The 21,745-nt window shown below is 38.7% G+C and overlaps 1 protein-coding gene across 1 annotated transcript in view; it reads right to left on the reverse strand.

Moving 5' to 3' along the window:
- Positions 1 to 21,745, reverse strand: part of SLC7A11 (solute carrier family 7 member 11) — a 979,966-nt gene that overhangs the window by 702,337 nt on the left and 255,884 nt on the right. Inside the window, exon 5 of the transcript XR_014068605.1 lies at positions 17,301 to 17,353. The gene's annotated coding sequence lies outside the window, so the exon portion shown is untranslated. Of the gene's footprint in view, positions 17,354 to 21,745 lie in introns of the transcript that reaches the window.

Raw genomic sequence — 21,745 nt, forward strand, 5'->3', positions numbered from 1 at the left:
CCCAATGTTCATCGCAGCACTGTTTATAATAGCCAGGACATGGAAGCAACCTAGATGTCCATCAGCAGACGAATGGATATGGAAGCTGTTGTACATATACACAATGGAATATTACTGAGCCATTAAAAAGAATACATTTGAATCAGTTCTAATGAGATGGATGAAACTGGAGCCTATTATACAGAGTGAAGTAAGCCATAAAGAAAAACACCAATACAGTATACTAGCGCATATATATGGAATTTGAAAGATGGTAACGATAACCCTATATGCGAGACAGAAAAAGAGACACAGATGCATCAAACAGTCTTATGGACTCTGAGGGAGAAGGTGAGGGTGGGATGATCTGAGAGAATAGCATTGAAACATGTATATTATCATATGTGAAACAGAACGCCAGTCCAGGTTCGATGCATGAGATAAGTGCTCATGGCTGGTGCAATGGGATGACCCAGAGGGATGGGATGGGGAGGTAGGTCGGAGGGGGGTTCAGGATGGTGAACACATGTAAACCCATGGCTGATTCATGTCAATGTATGACAAAAACCACTACAATATTGTAAAGTAATTAGCCCCCAACTAAAATAAATAAATTAAAATAAATAAATAAATAAATAGCAAATTAGAATTAACAAAAAAAAAAGAAAAGAGGTAGAGTCACAAATACCAACTCAGAAGAGGGTAAATGTGAGAATATTTGTCAAATTTTACAATAGTATATTTGAAAGATTGTATGATATGAATAATTTTTTAGGAAAATGTCAATTATACTAAAAAATCATAAAGTAGAAAACTGAGTAAGTTTATAAAACAGCATATTGAAATGTTAAAATCTTTTAAATTGTTGGGCTTTTTGGAGGAAAACGTTTCAGTGTTCCATGCACTGTGAGCCCATGGGTCACAGAGAGCTAAGCAGCCTGGGCAGTGGATCCATGCAAATGAATAAAGAAGATTTATTCCAGCACTAAAACATATTAAATATGTCACTGTGCCAGAAGCCAGGCAACAAGGATACCCAGAATATCACTGTCTGCTATTAGAAAAATCATAGTTCAGGGAAAAATATTCAAGCAATCATCTTGCGCTGGGAGCTCATTTGCAAATGTCATGTTGAAAATATAACTCTATTATGAAAAAACTGTTTAAGCTCATCACTAATACCTGACATTTCAGGATGGTCCTTGCTCTGTTTTCACTAATCGCACTCAGCGTAGCTCTGATTTTCATAGTCCCTCTGATGATTAGAATGTTGAACTTTAGTGAAAAGTTCCTGGGAAAAGCTCTAGAATTTGATTTTCTAGGTAATCTTAGCAAGTCAACTAACAGAGGTCTTCAGCTCTTTCCCTTAATATAAATCTAAGGCATTGAAGCAGCCTGTGCTTTATGAAGATCAAATAAAGCCATAAATAATATCAGTGCATTCTGGAAAGAGAAGTTGCTGTGGAATCTCGGAATGGGGGAATCCACCCCTCTGCTTCAAAATGAGTCAGAAATATGCATCTGTCTTGGTGACCCGGCTTCTACCAAAAACTGCACAACCCCCAGTATGCAAAAAGCCAACATTCCACATACTCTGCCTGTGCCAGAGAAAAACAAACATCAGCTGACAGATCCAGACACATGTCTAGTGTCACTAATTCTCCCCATCCCCATACACAAAGAGAGAAGGAGCAAATTTTTTAATCATTCTTCTCCCTTAGTATCATCCCAACCTTAATTAAGAACTACATAGCAAACAATAGAAATGGTTACTATGTATAGATCATTTATTCTGTTCTAGGCATTTTTAAAAGGATTATATCATTTAATTGTCACAACATCTCTATTCTGTCAATATTATTGTATCCATTTTACAAATGAGGACACTGTGACTTGGAGGAGTTTGCTTGCTTAAGGCCACACAGGCCAAAAATGGGGGAGTCACAACAATATCCCAGAGGCTACCCTCCTAACCACTATAATATTAGTGAACGTGAATGTTTTGGAAGCTGTACAATAGCCTGTTATAATTTATAAACATAGGCAACTAGCAACAATTTAAACATTTATCTCCATCTTTGCTAGAATATTTATATGCTCTAAGAGTCTTTACATGCTCTAAAGTGATTAATCTAAAGATTAATCACTTTAAAAAATTTGCTGAAAGAAGGGAAAAGGTGCTGAAACTAAAAACGAAATTGTATAATAGGAAAAACATGCAAACTAATCATCCTCTAGCTCTTTCTGCCCTCAAAATTGACCCAATTTTTTAAAGAGGAACTCTTTCCCATTCCCTTAAAATCTGTACTGTCTCATTGTTTTTCTTGTACATTTCACCCAAGGCCTTGTGTCACTTCAGTTGATAAGCACTATTAGGGTTTGTGCCATGCCACATGCCCAAGGTAATGAACTGAAGGACTTGTTGGAAAGAGCATGAACTGATCATTTTTCTTGTAAAATAAAATATATATATATATATATATATATATATATATATATACTGTTTTGAGTCCTAATTAATTGTAAAGGTTTTATCTTTAAAAGAAGCATGTATTAGTGGAACTAGCACAAGCCCTAAAAATCAAAAATTGTGTCTAGAGTTGTTGTTCAGTCGCTAAGTCGTGTCTGACTCTTTTGAGATCCCATGGACTGTAGACTGCCAGGCTCCTCTGTCCATGAGACTGCCCAGGCAAGTGGGTTGCTACCACTCAAAAGACAGCACACTTTGGGGAAAATTTGTCACCAGCTTCTTTAGACTCAGCTTCCTCCTCTTTAGACTCAGCTTTCTCCTCTACAGAATGGAAACGATAATAATCCCCTCACTATCTTCCACACTTGTTATAAAGATCCAATCAGTGCAATGTGAACCATATCTATAAAATGTAAGGTACAACTACCTATACAATGTAAGGTAGTACTATAATGATGATATACTGAAAAGCATAAGAAATAAAAATGGGATGAAAATGTACCAAGAGAGTCATAAGCAATTATAATGTGTCTCTCCTGGGAAAGTGAAATATTATATTAGTGATAGTCATAAACTATTACTCTGTAGAATCATACCTGCTACTCAGTCTTACATGTAACAACCTTTTAGGACTTCCCTGGTGGTCCAGTGGTTAGGACTCTGTGCTTCCAGATGCCATGGACTGTAGCCCACCAGGCTCCTCTGTCCATGGAATTTTCCAGGCAAGAATACTGGAGTGGGTTTCCTACTCCAGGGGATCTTCCCGACCCAGAGATTAAACCCTCATCTCCTGTGTCTCCTGCACTGGTGGGCGGATTCATGAATGGATACGTGTATGGCTGAGTCCCTTTACAGTTCACCTGAAACTATCACAACATCATTAATCGGCTATACCCCAACACAAAATCTAAAAAGTTTTGAAACAAGACTGCATTTCCACTGCACAGTAGGCATTTTCGATCTCTGATCAGGGAAGATCCTGCAAGCCCTGCAGTGCAGCCAAAAAAAAGTTTGTAGACTTCTGGTTTACCGTTTCACATCTTTCATGCAACATCCTCTCACACATTGAGAGACAGCCTTCAAGTTTTCCTAAGTCTTGTCTTCTCTTGGCTGAATGTCTAGAGTTTTCCCAATTATTCCACATGGGATAGAATTCACAAGACCTTTATCATATTTGTCTTTTCACTGAGTTTTGTCAATGCCCTACTTACAGTGAATATAATGTTCCAGACACAGTCAGAATAGCATAAGAATTACTGCCAACTTTGATCTAGATTATGTACTTTCATAAAATGCAAACTTTCATTGCTTTTTGTTGGAATGAACTGAACATCCCAGGTGTCTTCATCATATATATTTGCCTAACAACACTTGCAAAACCCTTTTTTTTAAATCCTAAATACAGGATGTCACTTTTATCCACCTGAAATATGATTTTTTTGAGTTCTACCTATCTTTCCAATCTGATGAAGTCATTTTGAATGATGATTCTCATCCATCATATTATCTTTGTCTCCCAGGTTCTGTCATCCACAAATTTGATAAGCACAACTTTTATGACTTTATACAAATCACGGGTAAAAAAAAAAAAAAATCCAAGACAGATTTTGAACAAATTTAACTAGATTTAAACCTCTGTTGAAAAAGTTTCTAAATACTGCTTCCCAGGTGGAAAAGTCACTCATTAGACAAACTTCTTTGGGAATGGATATGAACTAACCATGGATCTCCCTCCTTATGTTCCTGGCATATTTCTAGAACTGTGCTGAACTTCCACGTGTCTGACAGGTTTTCCCATTTTCATAATACAAACACCATTTTCTCATGTTTGATCTTTTAGATCTTCTTCATTTTTCCATGATTTTAAAATAATTGCCCAAAACAAAAATCCACTATTACATGCGCTGGGTTCTTTAGTGGCCTGGGATCATGTCATCCATCAAGAACTTGAGGTTTTGTTTTTTAATAGTCAGAGACTACCCAATGAGTGAGACTATTCATCTCATGTTTCAAATACTTGTGCTCTCATGCGCCCAGTCTGGGCACCATTCTCCTTGAGGAAACAAACTCAGAATTGAATTTGAATAGTCTCTGCCATAGGGGAAGGCAATGGCACCCCACTCCAGTACTCTTGCCTGGAAAATCCCATGGACGGGGGAGCCTGGTGGGCTGCCGTCTATGGGGTCGCACAGAGTCGGACATGACTGAAGTGATTTAGCAGCAGCAGCAGCAGCAGTCTCTGCCATCCCCCTTCTGTTTGCATCACACCACCTACAACTAGCAGAAAATTCTTGATTATCCTTTTATTATTATAATTCTAAAAGCATCCCTTTTTTGTCTTGCACATTTATCATAAACCTTGTGAGGGTTTTTGTATTTGTCATATTTTCCTCTTTTCCACCTATATCTGCTCCTTTAAAATCTACATTCAAAGAACTGCAAGTGCACCCACACTTTCCATAATTGAACATTCCAAACTTCATCCCAAGAGCCCCCATCCCTCTTGAACCTTCTTCCCTTTCAGAGTTACCTTTTTCTTGTAAAACAATTACCTGCTTGACATCATGCCTGAGCTTTTTGCCTTACTAGAGAATACTATGAAAGGGTCACAGAATTCAGGAAAAAAAATTTAATATCAGTAATATAAAAGTAATTTCAAATATTATTATGTTATTATCAACTATAAATCCACTGGCATTTAATTAAGAAGGAGAATAAAAGGATCGTAAGTATATGTACATATTAATGTAGAAAGTATCACCCTAGGAAAATCCTAATTGCCAAATAAACAACCTCAGCATCCAGAAAGAATCTATCAAATTGAAATCATATTCAAAGTGAAATGGTAATATATGTGTCCTTCACCTTGTAGGGATTACGGTGGTAAACGAGACAGGAAAAAAAAAAAAAACTTTCCTAATGGAATTTATATTCTAGTGAAAAGATGTGCAAGAATAAGTAAATAAATAAACCATCAAATGAAACAGATTGAGAATAAAGATAGTACTCTTTTAGACAAGCCAGTCAAGGAAGACCTTCGGGAAAAGTGATATTTGAATTAGAACCTAAAGCATGAGAATGGTCCAGTTATACAAAGATCTGGGGAAAAAAGCAATTCAGGGAAAGGAACAGTCTCGGGCAACACCCCAAAGATGTTCAAAAGGAACAAGAGGCATCAGTCAAAGCAAACCTGTTCAGAAAATACAGTAAAAATTCAGGAATTCACACTATTGGAAATACCTGTAAGTAAGTCTCAAGACATACCAAGGAAGTTGATATAAAAGCACAGTGAAAGAAATATTTGAGAATTATGTTACATCAGAATCATCCATATATACATTAACTATAACAACTTAAATACCAATAAATATGTTACTCACACATGACTCTACAACTTCAAATCTATCTTTGATAATTACATGTTTAATAGTTGGGTTGACAGATCATTGGACCAACTCAAACACCAGTTTTCTCTGCTGCTGCTCCAGAGTTGCTGAGAACTGCTGTCTGACAGGTGAAAATATTATAGACCAAGTGTCTGCTATCTTTCCCTCTGTCCTGTCTTCTCAAGAGAATTATCTACTGGTGACACTCAAGTCCTGGCCATTTGCAGAAATGATCAAGGTAATGAGTAGAGCAGGGAGTTGGAGAAAGTTCAGAAAGGTGAAACTGATTTATATAAAATAGGCCACGGAATTATCTGCAAAAGTAAAGCAAAAAATCTAAGAGCCTCGAGAAGGCAGTAGGGAAAGAAGGGAGAGAAAATGAGGATAAGGCAACACTGGGTATAGCTTTAAGACAAGTGCTCAGGGCTGGTGCAATGGGATGACCAAGAGGGATGGGACAGGGAGGGAGGTGGGAGGGGGGTTCAGGATGGGGAACACATGTAAACCCATGGCTGATTCATATCAATGTATGGCAAAAACCACTACAATATTTAAAGTAATTAGCCTCCAACTAAAATAAAAAAAAAAAAGAACAGAGAGATGTGTGGTAACAGCTGCCATGATAAGTGACATGATGGAGGAAAAACACTAAAGTTTATTTTCAAGAAGTTTTACTATATATTGTATGATATAATTGCTTCCTTTCTGCATTTGCAAGAGACCTTCAGGATAAGCTTGCATTACTTCCCAAGGTTTTATGGGGTAAGATTGAGACTGATAGCCCATTTTGATGCAATTTTACATGCATGTTGGGTGTTCTAATACAAATTCATGCATCACAACCTCAGTTGGGTCCCAGCCAACTGTTGCTTGAAAACATTCACTTTTCTCCCAACAGATTCTCTTTTCTACCTTCCAAAATGTGTTTTTCAAGCCTTTTCCCTTTTTTCCACATTTCTGACCCTACTGATGACTATTTTGATGATTAACTCACTGAAATAATTGAGAATATTGAAATCACTCACCTTCTAGCCCTTCATCCCCTTCCTTCATCCATCATTTCCTCCTCCTCACTGTCTTTAGAGGAAACAGGGGCCAACCCCTTTTCTAGCTAACTCCACACTCCATATGGCAGTCCTAGCTTTCCTGGCTCACCCAGGATAAGGTGCCATCAGTCAATCTACTTTTCTTTTCCATACTCTCTCTCTGAGGCAGATCCTCCTTTTCCTACTCCTTCACAAAATGGAAATAACCCCTTAGCCCAACAGTTCCATTGCTGGAAACATATCTTTGAGCACCCATCATACAATATACAAATCCATAATCCACATACACTTTTTCCAGAGTTTCACCCCCAAAGTATTATCAAGCACACAGCAGTTATCTCTGAGGGACTTTAACATCTCTCATTTTATTTGATTGTATTTGAATTTTTACATCCAGGATTTATTACTTTTTTAAGAAAAACAATATGGATTTTTTGAGGAGCAACAACTCTTCACCTGTGTCAATTAGCCATCCAATGCTACAGACACTACTTTTGAGGTGATGTTCAAGCCTAACCATTCCCTCACATTGTCCTCACCCCTGCCAATTCTCTGAGTGTCTCAGCTATTAACACAATAGCTCGGGAGCTCACTGATTGATTGAGCTTCCTGGCTCTATTTCCACCTTTTGCAATTCTCCTTCCACGAAGCTATCTCTTCTAACATTCTAACTGGACCGCGTCATTGTTTAGGCTCAAGTACCTTCACTGGTTTCCCATTACCTCCTAACTAAAACAGAGACTTCCTACAAGGTATGTAAAGCCTTGAAAATATACCCCAAACATCTTTTCATCTCCATTTATCTCCTTTTATAAAACTTCATGGGTAGCAAGACCAGAGCTCACCTTTGAACATGGGCTTCCACCACTTAATCCTTTGCTAGAGTTTCTTCCTAATCTAGAGCTCCCTTCCTCTTCACTTCTGACTACATCCAAACCCTACTCACCCATCACCCTGTGACGCTACACTCATGCCACCCACTCATTAGCCTCAGTCATTGCTTCTTTGTTCTCCAATGGCATCCTGTCTCCAACACTGTATTTATCATACTGTATAGCATGCTTAGGTTTAAGCCTTACTTCCCTCAAGACTGTGAGATTTTTGAAACCAGAGACTAAGTTTTCTTATGTGTGCATTCTTTTCACATAAATAACATGTGGCACATACTTGTTGTTGAATCAGTGTTTATTCTGATGAGCTTGATACAATCACTTATATCAGCATCAAAGTTAGTTATCTGATATTGTTAGTATTATTTTCTATTTCGACTGCTTTAATTTCTAAGCTTTACATAAAAATACTACAATTAGAAGTTTAAGTGCATTTTTGAGTTTTATCCTTAACTTGAAAGGAAAGGAGCAGAATTTATGAACATTTTAGTCATAAATTTGACTCTAGTTGCCTTTTATTGAGTATCTACTGTATGCCAGGCACTGATTTAGCATCATGCATTCATTATATCATTTCATCTGCTAAAGAAACCTGTGGAGTACAGCAAATAAAATTTTATATCCATTTTACATATAAAGAAACTGAGTCTCAGAGAAGTAATCAGTCCCAGATCATAGGGCTGGCTATATGGAACTGTCAGGCATCAAACCAAAGTTATCTGATACTGGTACCCACACTCTCTTGACTCTGTCCCACTGTAACCTCATCAACTGCTTTAGAGGGAGAATTATGATGGTTGGGTGGAGACTCCACAAAAGAAAGAAGACTGGAGTGGGCTGACATCAAAGGCTGTGCCCCAGAATGTCCCAAGAAAAACATCTCTTACTGATTAGAAAAACGGAGTAAAGGCAGGGGCAAATTTGGGGGCAGCCATTATGTACCCAGGTGTTTGGTAATACAACAAATCCCTTGTCCTTTTCAGATTTCTGGTTTGGAACACTAGGTGTGATGAAATCTGCTCCTTCTTCTCTAGGATCCCCTGGTTTAAGCCTCAGCCACCTCCCCTATCCCTTTCCTTGAGAAAAAACCAAAACCACCCTGAAAATGCCATTGGAGCCTATATTCACTTCGGTCTTTTTTATCCTTGAACTAAACTGCAGATCAAAGGAGGGACTAGGAAGACAAATAAAATTAAAATCTTAATGTAAAATTAGTGTGATTATTTTGTGAGTCTCTCAACAAGGCAATCAGGTTTGTAATGTTTTTCCATCCTTGTTTGAAAATGTCCTTGGGCTAGATAGGAGATGTCTTCAGTCTAACACTCTTAAGATAACAAATAGAGAGGGAAGAACTATCTGGGAGCAAACATTTATAAAACATTTGCGATCACTTGCTCTGTGTTCGTTGAGCTTTCATTTCTAGGCAGGCTATTTTGTTGTGCATAAACCAGGAAAATGTTATGTTTTATTTCACATACTGTAAGCCTAAGATTCTGCTCTATATCCAAAATGTATAATGATTACTTTTGTTTCTTTTCTTTAAATTTCTCCTCAGAAGTCCTGCCTCCTTCTTAAATGGGGCTGGGGGTGGTGATGCCTGAAGATTCAACTACGAAAAATCCCTCTGAACACAAAGCCAGATGCCAAATACGTCTACTGAAGGAGAATTACCCCATTTCTCCTTATTCATGTTCTGCCTTTACATCTTATATGTCTCATTAGATCATAAGCCCATAAGGGAGAATCCGTGCTTTCAGGATCCATTAGGCAAGTAGTATATTACAAACGCAAAAAAAAAAAAAGATGCTTATCTTTAGAAATATGCTTATCTTTAGAAATCATGTAAAGTTATAAAAGTCATGGAAGAAAAGGACTGACATTTCTTGTTAAAATTATCTGAAGTTTCATGTCTAAAAGAGATAAAAGTGCCTTTATTCCAAATATTAACCTCCAGAAAACTCAGGTTAATGGAAGGAACCTTGGCTGGGAGTCAGAAAACCAGGTTCTAATACTAATGCTTCTACCGATGCATCCTATGAAACTGGACCAGTTACTTTACCTGTTTGTGGCAGTCCATGTAACAGGCATACTAAATCCTTTGTACCACCTCACAGGGATTTCTAAGCATCAAATGAAATGTGAAAGTGCATTCATTAGCTTAAAACAGTAATTGATTGACATGGTGGTTGTTATCGTTATTCCATTTGCTTTTTAGTTCACCATGGTGAAACAATACACGCATTTCCCTTTGCTCCCTAAAATCAGGCCAAAATATGAATAATACTGTTTAACAGATACAAATCCACAAAGCACAGACAACAGGAGATGAGAAATAATTAACATCTTTGGAAAAGGTAAAATGAATCAAAGAACAAGAGTGAGGAGAAAGCTGAGTGCCAAGTGGCTAGAGACAGAATCAATTCATACCCCCAAACTAGGAAATGCTCAGAAGTTAGAGGCATCAGTCATTTCAGGAGGTGTGAGTGAGGTGGGGGCTCTACTAAGGGAGTTGAATATGATATCAATTACATGTGGAATCTTAAAAAATTGATATAAAAACATTTTAATGATACAAAATACTTACAAAACAGAGAGACTCAGATATAGAAAACAAACTTACGGTTAACAAAAGGGAAAATGAGGGGAAGGATAAATTAGGATTTGGGGATTAACAGATACATACTACTACATATAAAATATATAAATAACAAGGACTTATTGTTTAGCACAGGGAACTATAATCAATACTTTGTAATGACCTATAAGGAAAAATAATCTGAAAAAGAATGTGTGTATGTGTGTGTGTGTATATAACTGAATCACTTTGCTGTACACCTCCTGAATCTAATGTGTGTGAGTGTTAAGTCACTTCAGTTGAGTCCAACTCTTTGTGACCCCATGGACTACAGCATGCCAGGCTCCTTTATCCATGGGATTCTCTAGGCAAGAATATTGGACTGGATTCCCATGCCCTCCTCCAGGGTATCTTCCCAACTAAGGGACTGAACCCACATTTCTTATGCCTTCTGTATTGGTAAGTGGGTTCTTAACCACTAGCACCACCTGGGAAGCCCCCTGAAAACTATCACAACATTCTAAATCAGCTATATTTCAATAAGAAAAATTAAAAAGAAATCTGAGGATCAAGAGTAGTTAGAACTCCTACAGTCACTTCTTCTATGCATGGAGAAGATCCTGCTTCACAGTAACAGGAAGAATACAGAGAAAGAGACATTACACAGAAATCAAGAGACTTAAGTGTAGGTCTAAGTACTGAACAAGCTGGATTTAGAAAAGGCAGAGGAACCAGAGATCAAATTGCCAACATCCGTTGGATCACAGAGAAAGCAAGGGAATTTCAGAAAAACATCTACTGTTTCATTGACTACACTAAAGCCTTTGACTGTGTGGATCACAACAAACTGTGGAAATTCTTAAAGACATGGGAATACCAGACCATCTTAGCTGCCTCCTGAGAAATCTGCAGGAGAAAAATGCAGGTTAAGAAGCAACAGTTAGAACTGGACATGGAACAATGGACTGGTTCAAAATTGGGAAAGGAATACATCAAGGCTGTATATTATCACCTTGCTTATTTAACTTATATGCAGAGTATATCAGGCAAAATACCCAGTTGGATGAATCACAAGCTGGAATCAAGATTGCTGGGAGAAATATCAACAGCCTCAGATATGCAGATGATACCAATCTAATGGCAGAAGGTGAAGAGAAACTAAAGAGTCTCTTGATAAGGGTGAAAGAGGAGAATGAAAAAGCTGGCTTAAAATTCAACATTCAAAAAAATAAAGATCATGGCATCCAGTCCCATCACTTCATGGCAAATAGATGGGGAAAACACAGAAACAAGGACAGACTTCATTTTCTTGGGCTGTGAAGAATCACTGTCAATGTTGACTGCAGCCATGAAATTAAAAGACACTTGCTCCTTGGAGGAAAAGCTTTAACAAACCTAGACAGCATATTAAAAAGCAGAGACATAATTTGCCAGCAAAGGTCTGTACAGTCAAAGTTATGGTTTTTCCAGTAGTCATGTATGTATGTGAGAGTTGGGCCATAAAGAAGGCTTTGCACCAAAGAATTGATGCTTTTGAACTGTGGTGCTGGAGAAGACTCTTGATAGTCTCTTGGACTGCAAGGAGATCAAACCAGTCAATCCTAAAGGAAATCAACCCTGAACATTCATTGGAAGGACTGGTGCTGAAACTGAAGCTCCAATACTTTGGCCACCTGATGGGAAAAGCTGACTCATTAGAAAAGACCCTGATGCTGGGAAAGGGCAGAGGGAAGGAAGAGAAGGAATCGACAGAGGATGAGATGGTTGGATGGCATCATCAACTCAATGGACATGAGTCTGAGCAAACTCCAGGTGATAGTAAAAGACAGGGAAGCCTGGCATGCTGCACTCCATGGGGTCACAAAGAAGTCAGACACTACTTAGAGGCTGAACAAGAACAAGTACTGAATATTCACCCTTCTGCTTCATTCCAAAAATTCCCAACCACCTGATATATTCCATGAATACAAGCATAAAACATATCCTACTGATGTATTTAACTGGTGGTTCAAAAATATGGTGGTAAATACCAGAAGAACAGCCAAAAGCATGAAAAGTGGTTGCCTAACAGGACTGGGAACCCATATATTGACAGTAAAATTCCTGAATACTAATAAATCACAAAAAACGTATTACTTTGAACTTTCTTTAAATACTTTTTTAAAGATTTACCTTTCAAAGAAACCAAAATGTAGGCTATTAGGAGTTGATATATTCCCCACTTTTGATCTTATTAGCAAAACATGATTAAATCTAACAGATGGGGACTGTAATAAAACTATACAAAATGACACATACAAGTTAGAAATTTTTTAGGCTGAGTCAGCCCAGTCAGAGCAGAGTCACATGTGCTTGAGAGCATTTGCTTGATAGTCTATTACTTGTAGAAAGAGTGTCTTAGAGGCAGAGTCATGAGCATTCTGGGCTTCCCAGGTGGCATGAGTGGTAAAGAACCCACCTGCCAATGCAGAAGATGTAAGAGACATGGGTTAAATCCCTGGGTCAGGAAGATTCCATGGGGAAGGAAATGGCAACCCAGTCCAGTATTTTTGCCAGGGAAATCACATGGACAGAGGAGCCTGGTGGGCTACACTCCATGGAGTCACAAAAAGCTGGACACGGCTGAAGCGACTGAGCATGCAGGCACACATAGGTATTCTGGGGTCCACCCCCCAGATGGCCCTGGTGCCAGCTATCTGAACTGCCTTGCTTACAAACAGAGAACCTGCCCATTATCTTTACCCCTTCCTCCAGCCTCTCCTCCTGATTCATCCTACCCAAGCTATTTCCTTTGATGGTCCCACCCATCCAGCCAGTCACCAGCCTCCTCACCCACTGTACACACTTATCAGAAACCACTCATCACCCCCTCCACTTTCCATGTGTTTTCATGCCTCCCTACCTCACGGAAGCTCTTCCCCTCTCTGCAGTGTTCTGCTCTGTCTTTCCTGGCAAAGACTCACTCCTTGAAAACACCAACTTAAAAATCATCATCCAGTTTCAACCCAACAGAGCAAAATACTTGCTCGTTATTCTATATTCACTACTTTTGTACCCTGTGTTGGGCTTCCCTGGTACTTCAGCTGGTAAAGAATCCACCTGCAATGCAGAAGACCCCACTTCAATTCTTGGGTCATGAAGATCCCCTGGAGAAGGGATAGGCTACCCACTTCATTGGTGGCTCAGATGATAAAGAATCCACCTGCCATGCGGAAGACTTGGGTTTGATCCCTGGGTTTGGAAGATGCCCTGGAGGAGGACATGGTAACCCACTCCCATTCTTGCCTGGAGAATCCCCATGGACAGAAGGGCCTGGAGGGCTGCAGTCCATGGGGTCACAAAGAGTAGGACACGACTGAGTGACGAAGCACACGCACACATACCTTGTGTTGCAATTGTTCACTTCAATATCTGTCTCCCCTCCTGGACTAGGAGTTCCGAAGAGCAGGGATCAGATTTAATCATCTTTCTATCCCCAGTACCAAGCAAAGTGCCAGACACACAGTTAGCCCTCAGGGGGAGTTTGTAGAATATACCAGTAGGAAGTGAACTAATTTCACATTAATTTGGGCCTTGTTTACACCTTAAGTTTGAATGTCTATATAATGCCAATGTGAGAAACTATGATTTACACTCCCCAATTTACATTGGCTAACATCTAAGTTCCCAGGGCATGAGGTCTAAATATCTCCTCAAACACTGGAACCATACCAATACTCTTCTCCCCTTAGAGATAAGAGAGAAGAAAGAAGGTATAACACAATGATGAAGCTAGTACATGTATCACTTGGAGCCAGTCATTTCTTAATACCCCTCTCCTCCATACAACAAAATTATTTTCTGTCATAAGCACTATTTTCTTGAAGTGCTCTAATTAGCAATTTAAAATGAATAAATCTTACTTTTAATTTTCCTGGTAGGATTCAAGTTCAGTAAAATATCTCATGAATGAACTAGAAGGTACACTTGCCAACAAAAGATTACACCTTGCAATCCATTTATGCTCAGATTTCTCTTTAAAATTTTAAACACAAACAAAAACTCCAACCACAGTCATAAAGTGTGACAGAATTGAAGCAACTCAAGTTCTCTTCTTTCATCTTTATGGTCACATATTGCCATAGTTAATTTCTAACCTATTGGGTTTTTGGTTTTGTTTTTTTATTAAAGAAAAAAAAGTGATTGATTTGCAATGTCAATAGTTGATTTACAATGTTGTATGAGTTTCAGGTGTACAGCAAAGTGATTCAAGTACGTGTGTGTGTGTGTATACACATACACATATATATACATTTAATATATAATGTTCTTTTTCAGGTTCTTTTCCATTTTAGGTTATTACAAGATATTGAGTATAGTCCCCTGAGCTATACAATAGGTCCTTGTTGGTAATTATATATATATATATTAGTGCGTATCTGTTAATGCCAACCTCCTAATTTATCCCTCCCCCATCTTTCCCCTTTGGTAACCATAAATTTGTTCTCTATGTCTGAGTCTAACCTATGGTTTAAAAGCAAGAATATGATGTACCATGGGGCTGGGAGACAGAAGCTGCGCTCCACGGGAGCTCGAACAATTCCCAACGCTAGAGAACTTACTCTCCAAACCAATGCATATCGCTGACTTGGCCTATGTCAGGGCCAACTGTATAATCTGGACTTCTCCAAATTTACTTCCACACAGAACTCAATTCTTATTAAAGGAAAGGGAATAAAAACAAGTGCAATGGGAAGCTTAGATATATAGCCATAAAACTCAACAGTAACCCCAGCAATTTGTGAGTACTTAGGCCAACAAAATGTATGATTTGGCTGGGGGTGGAGAGGGTGGTGCTGGGGCCTGGCATTGTTTAAAATTGCTGGAGCTTGGTGACAATGAGAAGCATATCAACTCACAGTCAGTTTTATTACTGCTTTTCAATTCTCAGTAGGCAAAACACCCTTTTATTGCCTCCTCCCCCCACCCCCACCCCAGAAGACTACAGGAAGTAGCTCTGCCCCCCTTGCCCCAGGGCATTAGGACCTCTCCCCACTTCCTTCGGAGCATAGCGAGGAGCAGGTAGAGGACAGGAAGGATCGAGGCTCTCCTGGAGAACAAAGCCAGAGTAGCCGGCCTGCGGCGTCAGAGATGAGTTTGTGCAGCTTCCAAATGAGCCTGACTGCCTTCGTGTTCAGACTGCAGCCAACCACCAGCATGCAGCCGCCGGCCACCTGCGGCAAGGGCCGTGGACAAACTTCAAAGGCCAACTCTATCAACCTCCTACTTCCTTATGAATTTGTCTCCCCAGGTCCTATTGTATCAATTTGCTAGGAGTGCCATAATATAATACCCAGGACAGGTGGCTCAAACAACAGAAACTCATTCTCTCACACTTCCAGAGTCTAGAAGTCTGAGATCCAGGTGTTAACAGGGCTGTTCCTTCTGAGGCTTCTCTCCCTGGTCCACAGATGATGGCTCCCCCTCTGTCTTCACGTGTCGTGTGTGTGTGTGTGTGTGTGTGCGCATCCTAACTTCCGCTTCTTATAAGGATACCAGTTAGGGCCCATCCATATGATCTCATTTAACCTTAATTACTTCTTTAAAAGCTCTATCTCCAAATACAGTCACATGGTGAGATCCTGTTAGGACTTCAATATATGAATCTGGGTGAATACTATTTAGACTCTAGCACCCACGCTCTGACCCCAAGGCACCCAACCCAGCACCCTCTCCTCTCCTCTAAGAGTTCTAAAGCTCACCATCCACTTTCCACACCTGGAACATCTCGCTTACCCATCTTTCATTTTCCAAACTCATGTTCTTTGTCTCTTATCTGTCCCTTTGTCTTGCTGATATGATTATTGGAATAACCAGCCTTACTCACCCAGAATAAACAGCACTTAGAGAAGCTGGATAACTACAATGATGCACTAGTAGAACACAGAGATGATGGGGATGAGGGTGAGAAGTGTAGGTCTTTCAGGCGCATTTTATCCCTCCTACTTCATCCCACCAGCATCCCCTTGCTGCCCATCCCAATCCCCAACAAGCACACAGAGTGTGCAACATTAAAATACAGAGACTTCTTTCAACACCACATTTCCTCTGCCTCCACTCAAAGCCTACATCACCTCCCCCCCACCCCCAGGCAGTAGACATGAAGTTCAGTAAAACATGGCATGTTATCTCTCGGAGAGACATATTAGGATCATTACAGAATTACATTGCAAAACAAAAGTTTCCATATTTATGAGTTCTCTTAGATAGTAATCTTCCGAAGCTACAGTTTGACCCAAAGCACATTGGAATTAGTATAACATCCCTGTCCAGCCAGCCTCCGGTGTGACACCTAACGTCTAGGGTGATCATGACTTTTATTTATTATGTAATTAGCCAACTGTAGGGACAGAAAAGTTAGCACTGCATCTAAAAAGAACACATTCCTGAATGGACATTGCTACATATGCCACATTATATTTTATCTGTCAGCTTTGCTGTTATCCAGAAAATCTATTCTGAAAGTGTATTAAAATCATGAAAAACAACGGAGCAAAAAAAAAAAAAGCCAAGTACTTTTGGCGCCATAAACCACAGCTTTCCACAATCACATAGGCAGTTTTCTTCTGAAGCTTCCTGAGGAAAAGGACTGAGTCTTTTGGTACCACCAAAAACCTTGACAAAACAAGGTGCTAGGTAGCTAAGTGGGTCTGAACTCAATTGAATGGAATGAGCATTTGCTGGCCAATAAACACATAAATAGCTTATCAATCTTCACCAGTTAAGTCAGTGTTAGAAAGGAGATCAGAACACAGATTTCCATGTGACTATTTCAAACACTAAAACGCTCCAAATTTCTGAGTTTAAATAACACTTTCCACATTTCAGATGTAAGAAATATAAATACAGCAGAATTTTTCTTTTATCTATTATTATATCTCTTATCATTATTCCTAAATTCTTTTCCACACTCACGCTTGATCTGCTCAGCATTTAGTTATCCAAATTGCACCGAAAGTCATCTGTGCCTAAGAAAAAAACATAAAACACACAATTTAGAGAAGAAGAAAAATATGATATTCTGTATTGTCTTACTTTCAGAAAATAATTAAGTATGCATGTAGAGCTTACTATGAAATAAGGAATAATTTAACTGTATGACTCTCATATTCAATTGTTAATTACTTTTCTGTTGGCCTCAAGATATCAATGGAAAACCATAGTAGTCCTCCAGTGACCAAAATTATACATCAATTGCTATGAATATTAATTAAGAGCTCTTTGTCTTCACGGAAAACCACCTAATTTCTACTTCAAAGGCACTGAGTTTCAGCATTATAAAAAATTTACTTCAGTTAAAATTTCTAATCAATGGGATTATAGGTTCTTTTGTTGTTGTTGTTGTTTCACTTCTGGCAAGACAAATCTTTTAAATGAAGTAATTGATCTACAACATTTTGTCTGTAAAAGAGCCTATTTCAAAAGAAAATGAATGTTCCATGTCTGACTTCTAAAAAAATACATATTACAGAAGGAACGGCTTCCTTCGTGGCTCAGCTGGTAAAGAATCCACCTGCAACACGGGAGACCTGGGTTTGATCCCTGGGTTGGGACGATCCGCTGGAGAAGGGAAAGGCTACCCACTCTGGTATTCTGGCCTGGAGAATTCCATGGACTGTATAGTCCATGGGGTTGCAAAGAGTTGGACACAACTGAGTGACTTGAACTTTCACAGAAGGAAAGCTGTTTAGTTATTGAGGCTTTTAATAACTGAGCAAGCAGAACCTGGGAGAATCAATCAACTGTGCTTGTTGTGTATTCAACCCCACTGTGGCAGAGAGTATAGTGGAGGTTATGAAGAGTTTTTATAATCTTGTACTCACCCTGCTTAGAGAACATATTCCAGTGTCTGCACACATATGCATACACATACAAACACATTTGGTAAAGTATTAAGGTATTTGGAAGGGAAGACACTAATTCTTACAGGCTTTGTTCTCTCTTATTTCCTTCTTTGTCCTTTGAGAACAGGAAAACCAAAGTGAGGGGTCAGTGGATGGAAAATTATTAAAAGAAGACATGAAGGATAGAGGGAATCTTGCTAAACCAACTTAACAGGATTTCTTGCTGAAAGCAGATCCATCAAAAGGGAGGGTGAGGAACTTGATCAGATCCTAGGGTTATCAGCTAGCAAGGGTTGGAGGACTCGATTTAGCAAGATACTTGCTAAAACTGCTATGCAGGTCTGGCAAGGACAGGGCCAAGGTCAAGGATTAGTTAAAAAGAGGATCAGAGGAGCCTGGCTAAAGTTTGGTCAAGGAGAGAACCTTTGTCAGTGCACACAAAAACTTGTACACTACTGTTCATATGAGCATTATTTATTCTGGCCAAAAAGCAGAAACAACCCAAGTGTCCATCAACTGATGAATGGATAAACAAAATGTGGTTTATTCATACAATGGAATGTTATTCCACAGTTTTAAAAAAATGAAGTATTAATATGTGCAACAACATTGGTGAACCTTGAAACATGATGCTAAGAAGCCAGTTGCAAAAGACCACATATTGTATGTTCCCATTTATATGACATGGGCAGGAAAGGCAACTCCATAGAAACAAAAACTAAATGAGTGATTGTCAGATGTAGGAGGAAGCGAGAGTGGGGAGTCACTGGTAATGGGTTCAGGGTTTCCTTTGAGGGTACTGAAAATGCTCTAAGATTACACAGTGGTGACAGTTGCCTAACACTATAAATATACTAAAAACACTGAATTGCATGCTTTAAAAAAAGTGAATTTTACAGTATGTGAATTATACCTCAATAAGACCATTAGATAAAAAAAAAAGTTCTCAAATGCTTCCACAAGCGAGGTCCCAGACATGTATTAATTTGCTCAGTCCTCTCTTTCCCTCTCTTCTTCCTCCACAGCAATAGAAAAATAATTACCCTCACTTTGCATGGAGAGTAGGTCCACTATCTACAATTCCTGCCTCAGCCCTGAGCTCTCCTCATCAATGCATTCTGATTACAAAGGTTCTGCTGGAAACTTCTTTATACCCCAACAGTCACTGATATGTCCCCCTTTTAAAAATAGGAAATAACAATTGTTAGATTTCACTTCTAAGCCTTGTGGGTCTTTTAACTCAATAGCAAAATTTTCATATTAAAATGAAGTGTGTCTGTTGTAGTTTCAAGGCATGCATGTCCAATTAGGTTATCTCAGATTTTTTAAAAGTTCAAAATGTGAAAGATTATCATGCAATAGTTAACAGGGGTGCTTAATACATATGATAATAACGTAATCAAAGGAAGACAATAAAAGTTCATTCAAAATGAACAACTACAGTCTTATATCACTATGATTAAATGTCATTTAACTCATCAGTATTTATGCCCATTCAGGTTATTTTGAGGACATATTAATAAAATATTAAATGTATAAATAATGACAATATTGAGAGAGGAAAACTGTTATATACAAATCAAATGGAGCATGGCATGTGGATATGCCATAAAATCATTTAGCTGACTACATACAAGCAGTCACAAAATGCTTCTTTTAATAAAATAGCAATGATTCCAGGTGTCTAATTAGACTGTTAACATGTTAAAATTACAACCATCCATTAAGCTTAACTTTAGAGAGCCCCTAACCCAATTCCTGATTCTTGTTCCATGTAGTTTGAACACTTCAGGTGGCATAATTTTGCCTAATTCTTATTCGTCAAAATTCTTGGCTGATTTGAAGAACAGGAAATCAAAGGGATACTGAGATCGGTTAACTCAGAGAAATACGCTGGGAGTAGCTCTTAAGAGTATATAATCTTATAGAAAGGCCAAATATAGAAGCTGCTCATCAATTATTTTCATGGTTTATGAAAGAAAGAATAACTGTAAACAGATTCAAACAATCTGAGAATTTCACCTAGAATCATATACTTCTGCAAATAACAGAAAAACCTCCTATATTAACTTAAACAGATAGAGGTCTCCACAACTACAGTCCAGGAGTAGATAAACCAAGGCTGATAAAGAGGCTCAGTGATGTCATCAGGAACCACTCAACCATCTTTCTACTCTACCATCTTAGCCCATGAGCCTTTGGTCTCATACTTGCCTCATGGTTGCAAAATGGCCTACAGGCATCATATTCAAGTTCCAAACAAGAAGAAATTGAGTGAAGGATGAAAGAACTTTAAAACTTTCTCTGAAATCGCTAATAGGTTTCTGCTTGCATCTCATTAGTCAAAATTATGCCAATAGGTACCCCTAATGTAAAGTAATATGGGAGGGTAAATTTTTTAAAAAGTCCTCATGGAAGAAAGATAGATGGATATTGGGTAGGCAACTAGCATTGGATTTTATAAATTCATTATCAGTGGTTTGCAATTTTTCCACAATAACTTTTGCACTTTACTTTTTAGGTTTTCATATTGATTATGACTTACTACTTTAAATATTAAGCTAGAAGACCACCTTACAGTTATTTGAGCCAGAACTGAAGTGCGATTTTACCCATGTTTAAATCTATATATGGTGGAACTCGGAGAAGGCAATGGCACCCCACTCCGGTACTCTTGCCTGGAAAATCCCATGGACGGAGGAGCCTGGTAGGCTGCAGTCCATGGGGTCGCTAAGAGTCGGACACGACTGAGTGACTTCACTTTCACTTTTCACTTGCATGCATTGGAGAAGGACATGGCAACCCACTCCAGTGTTCTTGCCTGGAGAATCCCAGGGACGAGAGAGCCTGGTGGGCTTCCATCTATGGGGTAGCACAGAGTCGGACACGACTGAAGTGACTTAGCAGCAGCAGCATATGGTGGAACTATGCCAAATATCACTACTTTAATTGTCATAACCTAATGAGAAAAGTCAAAAAACAGGAGGTGAACAATACATAAGTGATGTGGTTGGACAAAATAAGATTAAAGGACATTAGGACATGCTACACTGTTAGAAAAAGTAGATAAAGCAGTCTGCAACATCATTAGACAAGACTTGGCCTTTGGTGACTCTCTTGAAAATGTATATTTCCAAGCAAAGACACAAGGGTATTTGGAACCATTTTATTATTGCTTCCGTGTTTGGAATCTAGGAAGGCAGAAGAGCCATGCGTTAAAAATGGCACTAGCCCTTTAACTTAGGCATTTAATTAACAAATGGGTATGTTACTGTTCCAAAACCACAACAACACAGAAGCTGTAAAAAAAGGAAAGAAAAGAAAAGCAGGCATATGCATGTTATTGTGTCTAGCAAGAACAACTTATTTCTGTAGCTTCTTAATATAATCTCATAAGGTCTTCTTAGAAAAAAGAAGTATCAACCATAAGTAAAAAGAAAAAAAAAATCACTGGCTTTAAAGTCACTTCAAAACTGGCTGAGAAATCTGATGAGCTGAAATCTTGCTGGCCAAGAA

The sequence above is a fragment of the Giraffa tippelskirchi genome, chromosome 11, assembly GCF_054371585.1.
Source record: "Giraffa tippelskirchi isolate mGirTip1 chromosome 11, T2T-mGirTip1v1.2.pri, whole genome shotgun sequence".
In the NCBI taxonomy this organism is placed as follows: Eukaryota; Metazoa; Chordata; class Mammalia; order Artiodactyla; family Giraffidae; genus Giraffa; species Giraffa tippelskirchi.